Raw genomic sequence first — 14,444 nt, 5'->3', positions numbered from 1 at the left:
ATTAGTTTTGTGTTATACATTGTTATGATTATCGAAGTTCTATAATATTTACTGTGTTGTTATTAATGTATATATAATACAAATAGTATCTTAGCTAAAAACTAACAAAATATATATGTAAAAACGGTTCACTTGACGATGACCGAAGAAGGTCGAACGTTGTTCGCTCCTCTACGTATAATATTTTATCAACCCAAACAAGCCGTTTTTACTTATATATTTCTCTACATCACTGTCTAAGAAAATATTTAATTCTGTAAGAATGGAGGTGTGACGAATTTACCAATTGTCTATCTACACTACATGGCCAAAAGTAGGTGGACACCCCTTCTAATTAGTGGGTTCGGCTATTTCAGCTACACCCATTGCTAACAGGTGCATAAAAACAAGCACACACCATGCAATCTCCACAGACAAACATTGGCAGTAGAATGGATCATACTGAAGAACTTAGTGACTTTCAACGTGGCATTGTCATAGGATGCCACCTCTCCAGCAATTCAGTTTGTCAAATTTCTGCCCTGATTAACTCTAAGTGCCATTTTTGTAAAGTTAAAACGTCTAGGAGCAACAACAGCTCAGCCACGAAGCAGTAGGCCACACAAGCTCACAGAATTGGACCGCCGAGTGCTGAAACGCATAGCGCGTAAAAATCGCCTGTCAACAGTTGAAACACTCACTACCAAGTTCCAAACTGTTTGTTGGGAGCTTCACGAATGGGTTTTCATGGCCGAACAATCGCACACAAGCCTAAGATCACCATGCACAATGCCAAGCGTCGGCTGGAGTGGTGTAAAGCACATTGCCATTGGACTCTAAATAGTTGAAGCGCGTTCTCTGGAGTGATGAACCACGCTTCACTATTTGGCAGTCTGACGGACAAATCTGAGTTTGCCAGATGCAAGGAAAACACTACCTGCCTGAATGCATAGTGCCAACTGTAAAGTTTTATGGAGGAGAAGTAATGGTCTGGGGCTGTTTTTCATGGTTAGGGCTACGCTCTTTAGTTCCAGTGAAGAGAAATCTTAATGCTACAGCATACAACGACATCCTAGAGAATTGTATGCTTCCAAATTTGTGGCAACAGTTTAGGGAAGGCTCTTTTTTGTTTCAGCATAACAATGCCCCCGTGCACAAAGCGAGGTCCATAAAGACATGGTTTACCGAGATTGTTGTGGAAGAACTTGACTGGTCTGTACAAAGCCCTGACCTCAACCCTATCGAACACCTTTGGGATAAATTGGAACGTCGACTGCAAGCCAGATCTTCTCGTCCGACCTCACTAATGCTCTTGTGGCTGAATAGGAGCGAATCCTCGTAGCCATGTTCCAAAATCTAGTAAAAAGACTTCTCAGAAGAGTGGAGGCTGTTGTAGCAGCAAAGGGAGGGCCAATCCCATATTAATGCCCATAGTTTTGGAAAGAGGTGTTCAACAAGCACATATAGGTGTGATGGTCGGGTGACCACATACTTTTGACCATGTAGTGTATCTTAATATTGATGTTTAAGTTAAATTTATATTTAGAAACGTACAGGTTTTAAACTGTTAAATCTGTATTGTGAAATTCCTGCCTACTCGCTACATTTGTAGAAGATTCTCGAGTGAAAGAGAGTGTTCAGAAATCGTAGTGTTCAGACTAAAATTTCTAAAAACTCTCCTCACACCTATAAATGTAATCAATGCGACGCGCCAAGAGGCAGTACATGTTACTGGTTTGTTACAGTTGGAGTACTATAAACCTTAGAGGCTATAACTGTGATTCACGCTTATTAATTGGGAACTTCAGATATTTGACCAGAAACGTTTATAGATTTCGAACATTACAACCCATTTAACTTTAGCGGATTCACATCGAAGATTAGAATTTTTACGAAAACATTGTATACATTTAGCGACGAAAAGCTCGCGTGATACGCAGAGTTGAATGAATTGTGCCTACGTCAACTCGAAATTAAACCGCTTATCGTGAATCCTCGATAATACGTTAAAGAAGATCCAGACCAGAAAGAAGACTCGATATTGTTTGTAAGTTTGTAAAACTTTTGCACATAGATCATTATTTATAATAACCGTTATTTTAAAGTATATTGCATGTTAAAATATATTTGTATTAAAAACAGAAACGATGTGTATTAATATTGTTCCCAAGTATCATAAATTGGATACTTATCAACATTTATTGAACTTCTAAATCTAAATTATAATTTAATTCAGTTTTAGGATATTTAGAATTGTAACACGAAACAAGTAAAATTGCTGAGCTTTGAATGCTATGTCTGTATTGAAATGTATTTCGACAATGGATTTTAGGAGTAAATACTATGAAATGCAGCCTGTAGAATTAAGTAAAGAGCAGACTTATAACTACCATTTGTATTATGTAATGTAAATATTATATTCAACGACTAATGGAGTGTGCTGCTTATGAAATACCCCGAACGTCATCTTTACCCACTTGGATGACATTAACGTGCATGATAAGACATCTAATAATGCTTACGATGGACTACAGAAAGTTCTGGACTGATTTTAGAATGAGAACCTAAAGTTGCATTCTAAGAAATGTGGACTGTTTCGTCAACAGGTGAGCTTTCTGGGACATAGAGTCAACAGATGGAGAGTGGGTCCAGAGCCATCGAAGACTGACTCTGACTAAACTGGACAACATCAAATAATTTGCGTGAGGTAAGATGACTTTTTGGGCTGTGTTCTTACTATTGTCATTTTGTAAAATCATTCTTTGACATGGCTCACACTCTCACAAGTTACTTGAAAAACTACATACGTTGTGTTGGACTACCGATTGTGAGCAAGCATTTATCTAACTGACCACTACTACGGTATAACCATACCAAACATTTGGAAATATTTCATTTTATATTCAACTGCTAATGTTTTTGCAGAGAAGCACAATTTGTGTCATGAGTACGATATGGAAATGCAGCCGTAATTGCCTACTATAGCAAGAATTTCGCACAAAGCTACACGAGGGCTATCTGCGCTAGCCGTCCCTAATTTAGCAGCGTAAGACTAGAGGGAAGGCAGCTAGTCATTACCACCCACAACCAACTCTTGAGCTACTTTTTTACCAACGAATAGTGGGATTGACTGTAACATTAGAACGTCCCCACGGCTGAAAGGACGAGCATGTTTGGTGCGACGGGGATTTGAACCCGTTACCCTCAGATTATGAGTCGAATGCCTTAACACACTTGGCCATGCCGAGCCTTATATACTAGTAAAAAGATTCTAAGTGTTTGAGCCCTAAGTTATTTCTTCTATTATGTAAATGTACAATAGTGATTACTTTGGATAATACGAGGCTGAAGTGAAGGTTAGATACGATAACATCAACCTGACAGGAACAATAAAACTGCCGATGGATTATCCTGATGAACAAGCGTTAATGAAAAATGTAAACGCTGTGAAAAAAGGGGAGGACAAAATGGTGACGACAATAAATCTAAAATACACCAGAATATAATCCAAGATTGACATCCACATGTGATGACTAACGTGGTCCAACACTCAACCGAAAAATGCTTAGGCAAAAGATACGAGTTCGACATCCATTATTTAGGGAGTAAAAGTGCAGAAATAACCCTGGTGGCAAACAGTCCTCCATAAAACCCACACAGAAAAATGCACTGAGAAAAGTAGGATTATCACTGCCTATAAGAGGAATGTTATGTCGGAAATGAAAATATACCGGTAAGCAGAAGCAATAATTACATTTAGTACATAAAGATTGTTCTTTACTTGCCAAATAACTACGTCACTTTCACAACCTCCTAACAGTTGGACATTTAGGTGTGTGTGTGTGTTTTCTTATAGCAAAGCCACATCGGGCTATCTGCTGAGCCCCACCGAGGGGAATCGAACCCCTGATTTTAGCGTTGTGCTAGCAGGGGTCAAGGGCACTTAGGTGGTAATAGTTCATTGAAGAGAGCAAATGCCAGATACCTGAAGTAAATACGTGCAAAGTGTGTGAACCACGCTGCAAATTAAATTGTTCATGTAAAGATCATCATTCAAGAGTTACTGTCCATGTGCTTGGTTCTCTGCTATTAAATAACAATGGAAATACGTACATCGTGATTGTAATGAACTATTCTATCAAATACTCAGAAGTATATACTGATCCGAATCAGGAAGAAGAAACTGAAGCACTAATTTCATCAATGAACTGGTTTCAAGACTTGATGTGCCTACAGAAATCGAGTCAGGAACAGAACATTGAATATATATTGTTTGTAGAAACGTGTCAGATCCTTGGACTAAAAAATAAAGGGCATAGCCCATCACCCATCTTATTACTGCAAGTTGGTAAAATACAGTCTTAAATCAATTAGCTATTTATGTGGATGTTTTTATTTTGTTTTTTTTTCTCATTTCGCGCAAAAGCTACACGAGGGATCTTTGCGCTAGCCGTCCCTAAATTAGCAGTGTAAAACTAGAGGGAAGGCAGCTAGTCATCACCACCTACCGCCAACTGTTGGGCTACTCTTTTTACCAACTAATAGGGATGCGAACCCGCGACCTTCAGATTACGAGTCACACGCCTTAACACGCTTGGCCATGGCGGGCCTCCCTTCAGATGAGCATGGTAGTGATGTCTTCTGAGGGTTCTCACTTTCACCACTGTGGGACGGAAACCAAAAATAGATTGAAAAATGTCGTTTTGTTAGAAACGCATTATTCCCCAATCCTGTTAATTCCTGGAGTTAAAACAAATTACAAAAAGTTTTAATTAAAAACTTAAAGATTATATTAGTTAACTATTAAAACTACTTGTATCTTAACGGTAAAAATAAATGATTTACAAATAACAAATGAAAGATTTAGTCAGAAAATCATTTTTGGGGTAGACATCTATTCTCAATAATTGTATTTCGTGCATGTGCATGAAAAGCTCTGTGTCAAATTATAGACGCTTTGACAAAATTTACATCAATAAATTCGAAACCTCTCTCACTAATCCATATTACATGTAACCTATGAGCGCCCTCTCTCAGGTTTAGTATACCTAAAAGGATTTATTTCATGTTATATACATATACATTTTTGTTCCCCGACTATGATTTTTAAATCAAACTTCACTAACCTTTGCTGTTTTAAACTGATAGGTAAATCGTCTATTCTCTGTTATATAGTAAACATGCTTAAAGTAACGTTATGGATTATTAAAACACGTTTTGTTCAAACAATCAGGCATTCGAGTTTAAAAACCTATACAAGAAGCTCCAATTAACATAGAACGTAATTACGAAAGTCAGTAGCAGATGTCGGGAGAAAGCAATGTTAACTAAGGTAAACTGTAATAACTATATAGCTGTTTTGGTAAAATCAATATTACGGAAAGCGAAACTTTATATGAATAAAAACATTAGAAAAGCATTAAGCAACTTCAAGGACGATATTTCATTTATTTAGTTAATTTTTTTAAGTACTATATAATACGACTTTCCAAGCGAATGCAAAGAGAAAAAAGAAATTCTTATATAAAAAAGCTAGGCCTAAAATGTGTGATAACAATCAAACTGCTGATGCTTTTACCCATTCCTCTTAATTTGTTCATTTTTTATTCAAAATCAGATGGGCGTAGAAAACGGCGTTTGAGATCAATATATGATCTTCTACAAGCCACTCCGTGCCCAACAGCACTTCGTTTAATACCACAGGTGACAATTGGGCTGGACGACGTGAAACAACCAGTTCTCCGAAACGCAGTTTGTGAATGTGCAATATAATACTTTAAAAGTTAACCCACATTAGAGCATGGTAGCAGATCGTTTTTATCATAAAATCGTTTTTTTTTGTTTTTTTTACAAAGTAAAGGTATATGGACCATAACTAATATCAAAATGGATCCTCCACTAGAAATTCATGGACTTGCATCGCTAGAAACCGAGTTTTGTGCCTAATTACAAACAAACAAACAAACAAACAAAATTCATAAACGATGACTTGAAGAAGTCGAGTTATGTTATCCACTTCAGGTCTATAATTTTGTCTCTCGTATGAACGAGCTAACATCAAGACCAAAAATAAACAATGTCGTAATTCACGTGACAATCGAAATTTACGTCCGTAGACTATCTTCCACGTCTCTACCTCAGAGTAACGAACTCTGGATTTTGGCGTTGTAAGTCTATAACCTTACTGCTGTCCAAGTGGGGAGGCAAAAAAGACGGACAGAAATACAAAACGATATTATTATTGACGTTAGGAGGGAATAGACACGCAATACAAATAAGGTTTCTAGAATAAATATTAATGAGTCAGTTGAAAAAGTTGAGAAGAAATAGATTACAGACAGACAGATAACGAACACTGTGTTGTTTTTTTTATTATACAATAACAAGTATGCGACTGGAATAGAAAATGCGCTGAAGGGCGGGAAAAAATTCGTCTCACTAGGAATCCTTAAATTGTGATTATTATCTCTTCGTATAGCAGCGTCAACGCACGATTTACCTGCGTTTCCAAACATTCCTTCGTGGCTAGCCATGTGTTCCAAGTTGAAAAGCGTAACCGTTTTGGTGACAGATCCGGTGTGCCAGAGTAAGACTCACATTCCCTTATTCTTATTTTATTCTTTGCGGTGCTAGGTATTCTACAATGACTCGATGTTAGCCCAGCGATTTTATCAACAGAGGTGCCAAAGTCGAGCTCTCAGAACGTCGGATGAAGAAGACACAAGCAAAACGAACCCATATGTATGCCAGATAAGTCAGGCCGACGATCTGGCTCCACGTTATTGTGGAAGATGGAACTGCGAGATAAAACTGATGAAGATTGACTCTTTACAGTTTGACGATGTGCGTGTTGCTCTACAACTAAGTTGACTTTTTCCCTACCTATACCGAACTTTGAAAATTCACACATTTTACAAGCTGTTCACAAACACGCTAAAGTCCCCAGCAGGTACAACGGTAAGTCTACGGATTCACAACGCTACTAAAATCAGGGGTTCGATTTCCCTCGGTGGACTCAACAGATCGCCCGATATGGCTTTGCTATAAGAAAAACACACAACAAAAGCACACAAAACGATGGATAAAAAGAGTCCAATGATGAACTATAAGATAGTATAACCATCTGTTACCCTAGTCGTGTACTCTACAAAACCTGCACGACAGTGGGGTGTATCTACACAACGTTTTCACCAAGATAAATGTGAAGTAGACGACCTACGATACAAAGCAGCGCCCAACCATATCTTAAAATAGCAAACGTACCCTGTGCATTATATACACAATTTTCTGTAACAAAATACTGCTCTGTATTGATTTACGAGCTGAGTACAAAATAAAAGAAAACTATTCGTTCATGTAACATATTCGACCCTATCCGTCCAGAAAATAACCACTCTTAGTGTCACTACAAAAGTGCAAGAACGCATTCAATAGTTGTTGCATACACAGAACAGAAAGCCAACTAAATGGTACTAAGAAAAGTAAAAATAAAAAATCACACTCAATTATTTTCACATTTGGTACAAATTGCACAGCGGTATCCCATATTCAAGCACACGCGCGTGTTACTGTTTCTGTTTTTTCTACTTAAACTTAAAGCTGACTATTAACACTCCTTAAGTTCGACTACGAAACCCCCTCCCATTTTCCCTCTTCAACCTCAATACCTCTTGCAGTGAAACATCATCAAAACAACTAGACATGGTCGAGGTCTGAAGAGTACATACCAAACCCGTAGTGTACATTTTCGAGTCTGTCTGCTTTTTTTGTTTTTTTGAATTTCGCACAAAGCTACACGAGGGCTATCTGCCCTAGCCGTCCCTAATTTAGCAGCGTAAGACTAGAGGGAAGGCAGCTAGTCATCATTACCCGCTGCCAACTCTTAGGCTACTCTTTTACCAACGAATAGTGGGATTGACTGTCACATTAGAACGTCCCCACGGCTGAAAGGACGAGCATGTTTGGTGCGACGGGGATTCGAACCCACGACCCTCAGATTACGAGTCGAATGCCTTAACCCACCTGGCCATGCCGGGCCACATTTTCGAATCAGATAGTATCGCAAATGAAAAACATAGTTACAAGTTTTGCGAGTTTTCAGTAAAAGTTTACATGTTTTAGTCATTTTTATTGTACACAAAGCTTCTAGAGGTATTTATGTATCATCACTGTGTGAACTATTCAAAAGAAACAACAAGAAGTCCTGAAAAATATTAACTAGTTACAAAGTAATATAATAATTTAAAAAGAATTAAATTTCACTTTTATTCCTATGCAATTCGATAGCGTGTTTCATACACTTTCACATAAAAATACGATACCTTATAACCAAGAATATACTTTCACGTGATATTTTGTTTCATTCATATACTACATACCAGAAACGATATATTACTGAAATTATTTTAAACTAATATCAATGGCTTTACTACAATATATTCCCACATGCATACATTTAAATAATTTTACTCAACCCCAACTCTGCCTTCTAACAACACGGTCCGCAATCCCAAAATGAAGCTTGTTAACCATGGATTCATTGGTTTGTTTTGAATGTTGCGCATAGCTACACGAGGGCTATTTGCGATGGCTGTCCTTAATTTAGCAATAAAGATTAGAGGGAAGTTTAATTAATCATTGTGTAGCTTTTCCACACGCAGATACTTCTTGATTATGTTGCGTACCGTTTCTGTGACACGAGAAACGGCTTTTTGCCACTGATTTTTGTATTCGTGGGTACTCACTTATTACAAATCGCTGTACTTTATTTATCACGGATGGTCCTGCTTTCCCAACTTCATCCATGTTTCTTTTTTCTAATTTTACTAAGTGCAAGAGATATTCTCGCCCAGGAAATTCTCAATCCCTGTTCTACACACATAGTTATGACTATTTTGTGTCGTCTATTAGAAAATGCTATATTTTATTTATCACGGCTGGGTTTCGACTTACGGCATGCCTCTTTCTGGATGGTCCTGGCTTCCCACCTTGATCCATGTTTCTTTTTTTCTAATTTTACTAAATACAAGAGATATTATTGTTCAGGAAATTCTAAATCCCTGCTCTACACATATATTTATGAATATTTTGTGTCGTAAAGGATTGTTACATACCGTTCCCCAAAATGGTTAATGATTGATAGCATCATCGTACCAAAGTAACGCTAAATAATGTTCAAATGTAATTGTAATAAAAAAAAATTCAACGATATTTTATATTGGCTGTGATTCTCATAACACCTACTAATCTCCATATTCAAAATCGTTTTAAAAATCGCACTCGATCTTCTAGTAGATGGCTCCTAAACGGGACATGAAAAACCTGCTTTAAAAAACCAATGAAAAAAAACCTTGACTTCACATTTCTTTCTTGTGTTAGTTTCAGCCCATTTTGTATTTATATTGCATACAATTATCAAAATCAATATCGTAAGCTGTTTGATCTGTAAACCCAAATGACCATTCCTCTTTTAGTGATTACTTTGTTACAATTTTAAAGGTGTTTGTATTAACGAAATCAAAGTCGTAAAAATGTACAGAAAAACTTATGTATAAGTAACAAGAGTATACATCATGACCATTAACGGGTTCGGAAGTACATTACACCCGTATATAAGGGTGTTCAGTCGCAAGGTCAAATAGAGCTTGGCAGTCATATATTGAACAAACAAAGCAAAAGGATTAGGCTTAGCAACCTGCCAAAAGTTAATTGAGAAAACGTGCCCAGTGCAACCTATTATTTATAGGTACGTAAGAATGTGCTCTAGTCAGATGATCTTACATTAAGGCGGAGTACTTCTTGGGCATTACTGGACAAGCAAGCTTTTCTACAAGCCAATCCCGTTTGGGCTAGATCAAGCAGTTAAATACATATGCCATTATGGTCAGGTATGTTTTTCTTAGAGCAAAACCACATCGAGCTATAAGCTGTGTCCATGGAAGGGAATCGAACCCTTGATTTTAGTGTAGTAAATTCGTAGACTTACTACACTCCCAGCGGGGAACCCAATTATGACTAATCTTGTAGATGAATGACTTGGACATTGGCCTTGTAATAGTGCACGACTTACGGCTATCTTCGTATCTAACTCATGAAAAATATTAATGTCAGTTACAGTACTCGTAACTGATATCTTGACTGGAGGAAGGCACACTCATGGCTTCAAAGTGCGAAATGTGTTTTCGCGGCAACATGCGAACCTCCACATTCAAAGTAGAAGCACCAAAACCATTAAGCCACGCTCAGCCCAGTAATCCAAGCAGCGATAACACCAAAAATAACAATTTTAGCAGATACCTATTACCAATTAAGCAAAGATCTAATAGACTGGTACACTAATATTACTTTAGAACTGGTTGAATTATTTTCTTCTACAATACTGTACGAAATATTAACCACTTCCAACAAAATTTTGTCAATGTTAAAGAAAAGTTGATAGTAAAAATACAAACACGTTTTTCACTATAAAAACATGCTTAAAAGAACTGTTTTTGGATTTCTAAGCCTCATGAAACAGACGTCTTAAACAATGTTATCTTAAATATAAGAAAAAGGCTTATTGCAAATATATCTCATAGAAAACTTTGGGGAGACGTTTTCACTGGAAAAAAGTTTTAACTGCATTTGTGAAATAACTGAAGTAGTTAAGTGTATCTAGCAACAGACGTGTATTAAGGTTACGTTAAAGGTTATCAACACATGACACAACTACAGACAGTTCCTTAAAATATACATTCAGCAAATAAAGGAGAGCTTAAAGCAAACGTGAGGGGCATTTGGGGGGGGGAACCTACAATTGGGAGCTCCTTATTTGCTATGTTAAAGCAGCAACATTTTCTGATGATTATAAACAAGCCTCCTCACTCAGAGGCATTAATTACACAACCGAGTCATAAGTTAGGAACAGATGCACTCCAGTTCCCTCCCTCCTCAACTCTGGTTACGCCGTCTACGTTGAAGTGTGTGTGATAGCAGTACAGTATCTAATTTTTAAAACCCAATGATAATAAAAGGCAGTGAAAGGTTTCCATTTAACTTGTAAAGCCAGTATTACCTGTTTGATTTTAATATGCACTTTCTTACATATACTTCCAGTTTTGTTGAATTATAATGCAATGATAAGTTTTTTTTTAATGAAAAAATGAATGAAGTGCTTAAAAAACTTTCTCGTTTCGTGCAGGTAGCACAAGGAAAATAATTATTTGAACAAATCATTTGGAAACAAAACCAGCTGCTATAATCACAGTAAAATAAATGTTTTACAGAAGCAGTAATCTGGTAATAAGCAACTAAGTGTTGTTTAATGCCAACCAGAACAATATGGCGAGGAATCAATACATTTTGTTCCAAGCCGATAATTTTGCAACACCGGATGATGCGCTAAGCACTGCGCAAAAGGACAAACACAAACAATTACACGATACTGTACATTTTACTTAAATACATTAAATATATATCTGCTAAACAAGCAGGTAAAAATCGGTCAGGAAAGGCTATTTTAAATTATCTGCTCGAATTAGACATCTCTTCATTTGCCCTAAACAACCGAGAAATTGTTAACATCGAATGTGTATCAGTGAGTAACAATCAGCGAATAGTGGAAAACTTCGCGATTTTATATCAGTATTATAATGTTTTAACTTTAACCACAAGTACAATTAAGTGCTCAGTAACATTTAACAGCTACAGAACTTTAAGAATATACACTACTATTACAATGTCTTAAAGATGAGGATTTATTATAGCTTCGCCACTATACTAATTAACAGTAGATGAAATTCACGCGAGGAGGTAAATTAATTGATTATTCGCGTCCACATTAATTAACAAAAGTTACTTCAATCACACAACGAAAAAAACAATGGGTGTAAACTTGAACTTCATATATAATAAAGCAACAACTTTACTGATCGAAAAATAGTTAAAATATTATTACAATACGCTTAAGGATCTTCGATTTGGTTTGGTTTGTTTTGAATTTCGCGCAAAGCTACTCGAGGGCTATCTGCGCTAGCCGTCCCTAATTTAGCAGTGTAAGACTAGAGGGAAGGCAGCTAGTCAACACCACCCACCGCCAACTCTTGGGCTACTATTTTACTAACTCATAGTGGGATTCCCCTTAACATTATAACGCCCCCACGACTGAAAGGGCGAGCATGTTTGCTGTAACTGGAATTCGAACCCGCGGCCCTCGGATTACTAGTCGAGTACTTTAACCACCTGGCCAGGCCACGCCCATGAGCTTCGATAATATTGTGATGCAACATTTTTAAACCCACTTTTTTGTAAGAGTAAAGATGAACGACGGTTTACGTTAAAGTTTTATTCCATTTGTCTTCTTTGATGAGATATTATTCAGCTTCTTCTAAGTACTGTGAAAACACTTTTTCACTCTGTCATCAAAACTTAACTCGGTAAGTCCTTGGTGATGCACAGGCTTTTTGGTTATAAACCAGAGAACGCTGTTACGTTCCATTGCTTTTGTACAAAAGGAAGCCAACAGTCAAAAATACGTTCCTGCAAACAAAGAGTTCCCATTCTCAGCGCCATACAATCTCGATATCTTTCGGAATATGGATTCTCCTAAGTGAGTAGAAAAACATCAAGCTAACCACTCCTCGAACCTAACTGACCATGAAGAAAAGGACACCACGCATTAGTAGAAGTGACCATGGTGTAGGTCTACTTTTCTTCTCTTTGCTTTTAAAATAATCCATACCAAGAATAAGTAGAACCTCAAAGCACTTTGCCCTTTTCTTTCCGTTACTGTATGATTATTTTTTATTCTGTTTTTACTTTTGACGCATTAAGTGTTTTTATCCACTTCCTGCTTTTTCTGAGTGACAAACAAACTTTCCGAGGAAGTAAAATAAGTTTCTTGTAGCAACTCTTAAGTTGTATTTGTATAATTACTATTTTTATCTTTGCTTCTCAATAAACATAGTTTAACATTTTAGTTACACTGGAGTTCTCACAATTCATGAGATACTTACAATTCGCTGTATTTTACTGCGATAGATATTCTACGATCCACACTATACACCGTGTTTCTAACTGAGGTAAATGTTTGTCGGTGTTTCCGTTTAAGGAGAGAAATTATGTTATATAAATTGTAAAAATTAAATCAGTCACACATACTTCAATCTACGGTTTATATTAATATTCGTTAGTAGCCCTTTTAATAAATAAATAATTTATCAACTGTCAATGTATCATATGTTTGTACTGTAAAGGGCATTGAATCGTGACTGTGTTAATGTCAAAAACTTTTGTTTGTCTAGTATTCCTATAATAATGAAGAGTGTACGAGCAACAAACGTTTCGTTTACTGGATATATATATACGTTGATACAAAATTTTCTTGGTGTTACGCAATCCGAGGGTCGCGGGTTCGAATCCCGGTCGCACCAAACATGCTCGCACTTTCAGCCTGAGAACGTTATAATGTGACGATCAATTTAACTATTCGTTGGTAAAAGAGTAACCCAAGAGTTGGAGGTGGGTGGTGATGACCTTCCGTCTAGTCTTACACTGCTAAATTAGGGACAGCTAGCGCAGATAGCCCTCGTGTAGCTTTGTGCGAAACTCACAAACAAACAAAGAAACCTTATGCTACATGAGGCACGTCGCGTTGTTACTGTGTACTTTTTTACTTGGAAAACAACGCAGGAGAAGCACGGCCTAACACCTCACCATCTAAACAACGGTGACTCCATTTTATACAAAACATAAACTGGCGTATACTGATTTAGTTATGCTTCAAAAACAATATATGCAAAATATATCCAAGATCTAACTGCAATGGTTCATACTTAATCCATTACCCATCGGAAATAAGTAAATTATTCGTTGAACACAAGATTTGCGAAACTCTTCTGATAACTTAGTTTACTGCACAAAACAAACTTTCAATGAGAAAAAAAGGTTAAACGATGTGATCTACAAAACACAAACAGAGATTTAAACTCAACACAAAAACAATAAGTACATGCATCGCATGTTTAACACCTACTCATTCGGTTCATGATGGAAATCCCAACCATTAAACAATACAGCTACCACGGAAGGATAGTGGCTACATTACCTTGACATGCAAGATAAGATTAAAGAAGAGAATCCTCCGATAAAAAAATATCATGAGCTTCGGTATGTCTCCTGGTTCCACTAACAAGATAAACAATGGTTGTTGTTTTGAATTAATCACAAAGCTACACAATGGGCTATCTATGCTCTGCCCGGTGACTGGGGAACGGTCAACAACGGTTTTAATTTGATAAAGTTATTAAACCCAAATCATTTATTACCTGCTGAAAGAAATTATTTTCTAAAGCTTGTACACAAATATAACCGAGTTTATTTTCTTTCTTCAGCCAACAATAATTAGATATTATCGAAATTCTAAATAATTCAAAACACAGGGCACGATAATACAGTTTTAATAAAGCTACACGAAATGCGTCTTGCTC

The 14,444-nt window shown here is 36.9% G+C and overlaps 1 pseudogene across 1 annotated transcript in view; it reads right to left on the bottom strand.

Moving 5' to 3' along the window:
• LOC143229707 (ephrin type-A receptor 4-like) overlaps nt 1-14,444 on the bottom strand; it is a 199,906-nt pseudogene that overhangs the window by 42,289 nt on the left and 143,173 nt on the right. The gene's annotated exons all lie outside the window — the stretch shown is intronic.

Source organism: Tachypleus tridentatus, chromosome 10, assembly GCF_004210375.1.
Source record: "Tachypleus tridentatus isolate NWPU-2018 chromosome 10, ASM421037v1, whole genome shotgun sequence".
Taxonomy (NCBI): Eukaryota; Metazoa; Arthropoda; class Merostomata; order Xiphosura; family Limulidae; genus Tachypleus; species Tachypleus tridentatus.
The sequence above is the reverse complement of the archived record's forward strand: the minus strand, read 5'-3'. Positions and strand labels throughout refer to the sequence as shown.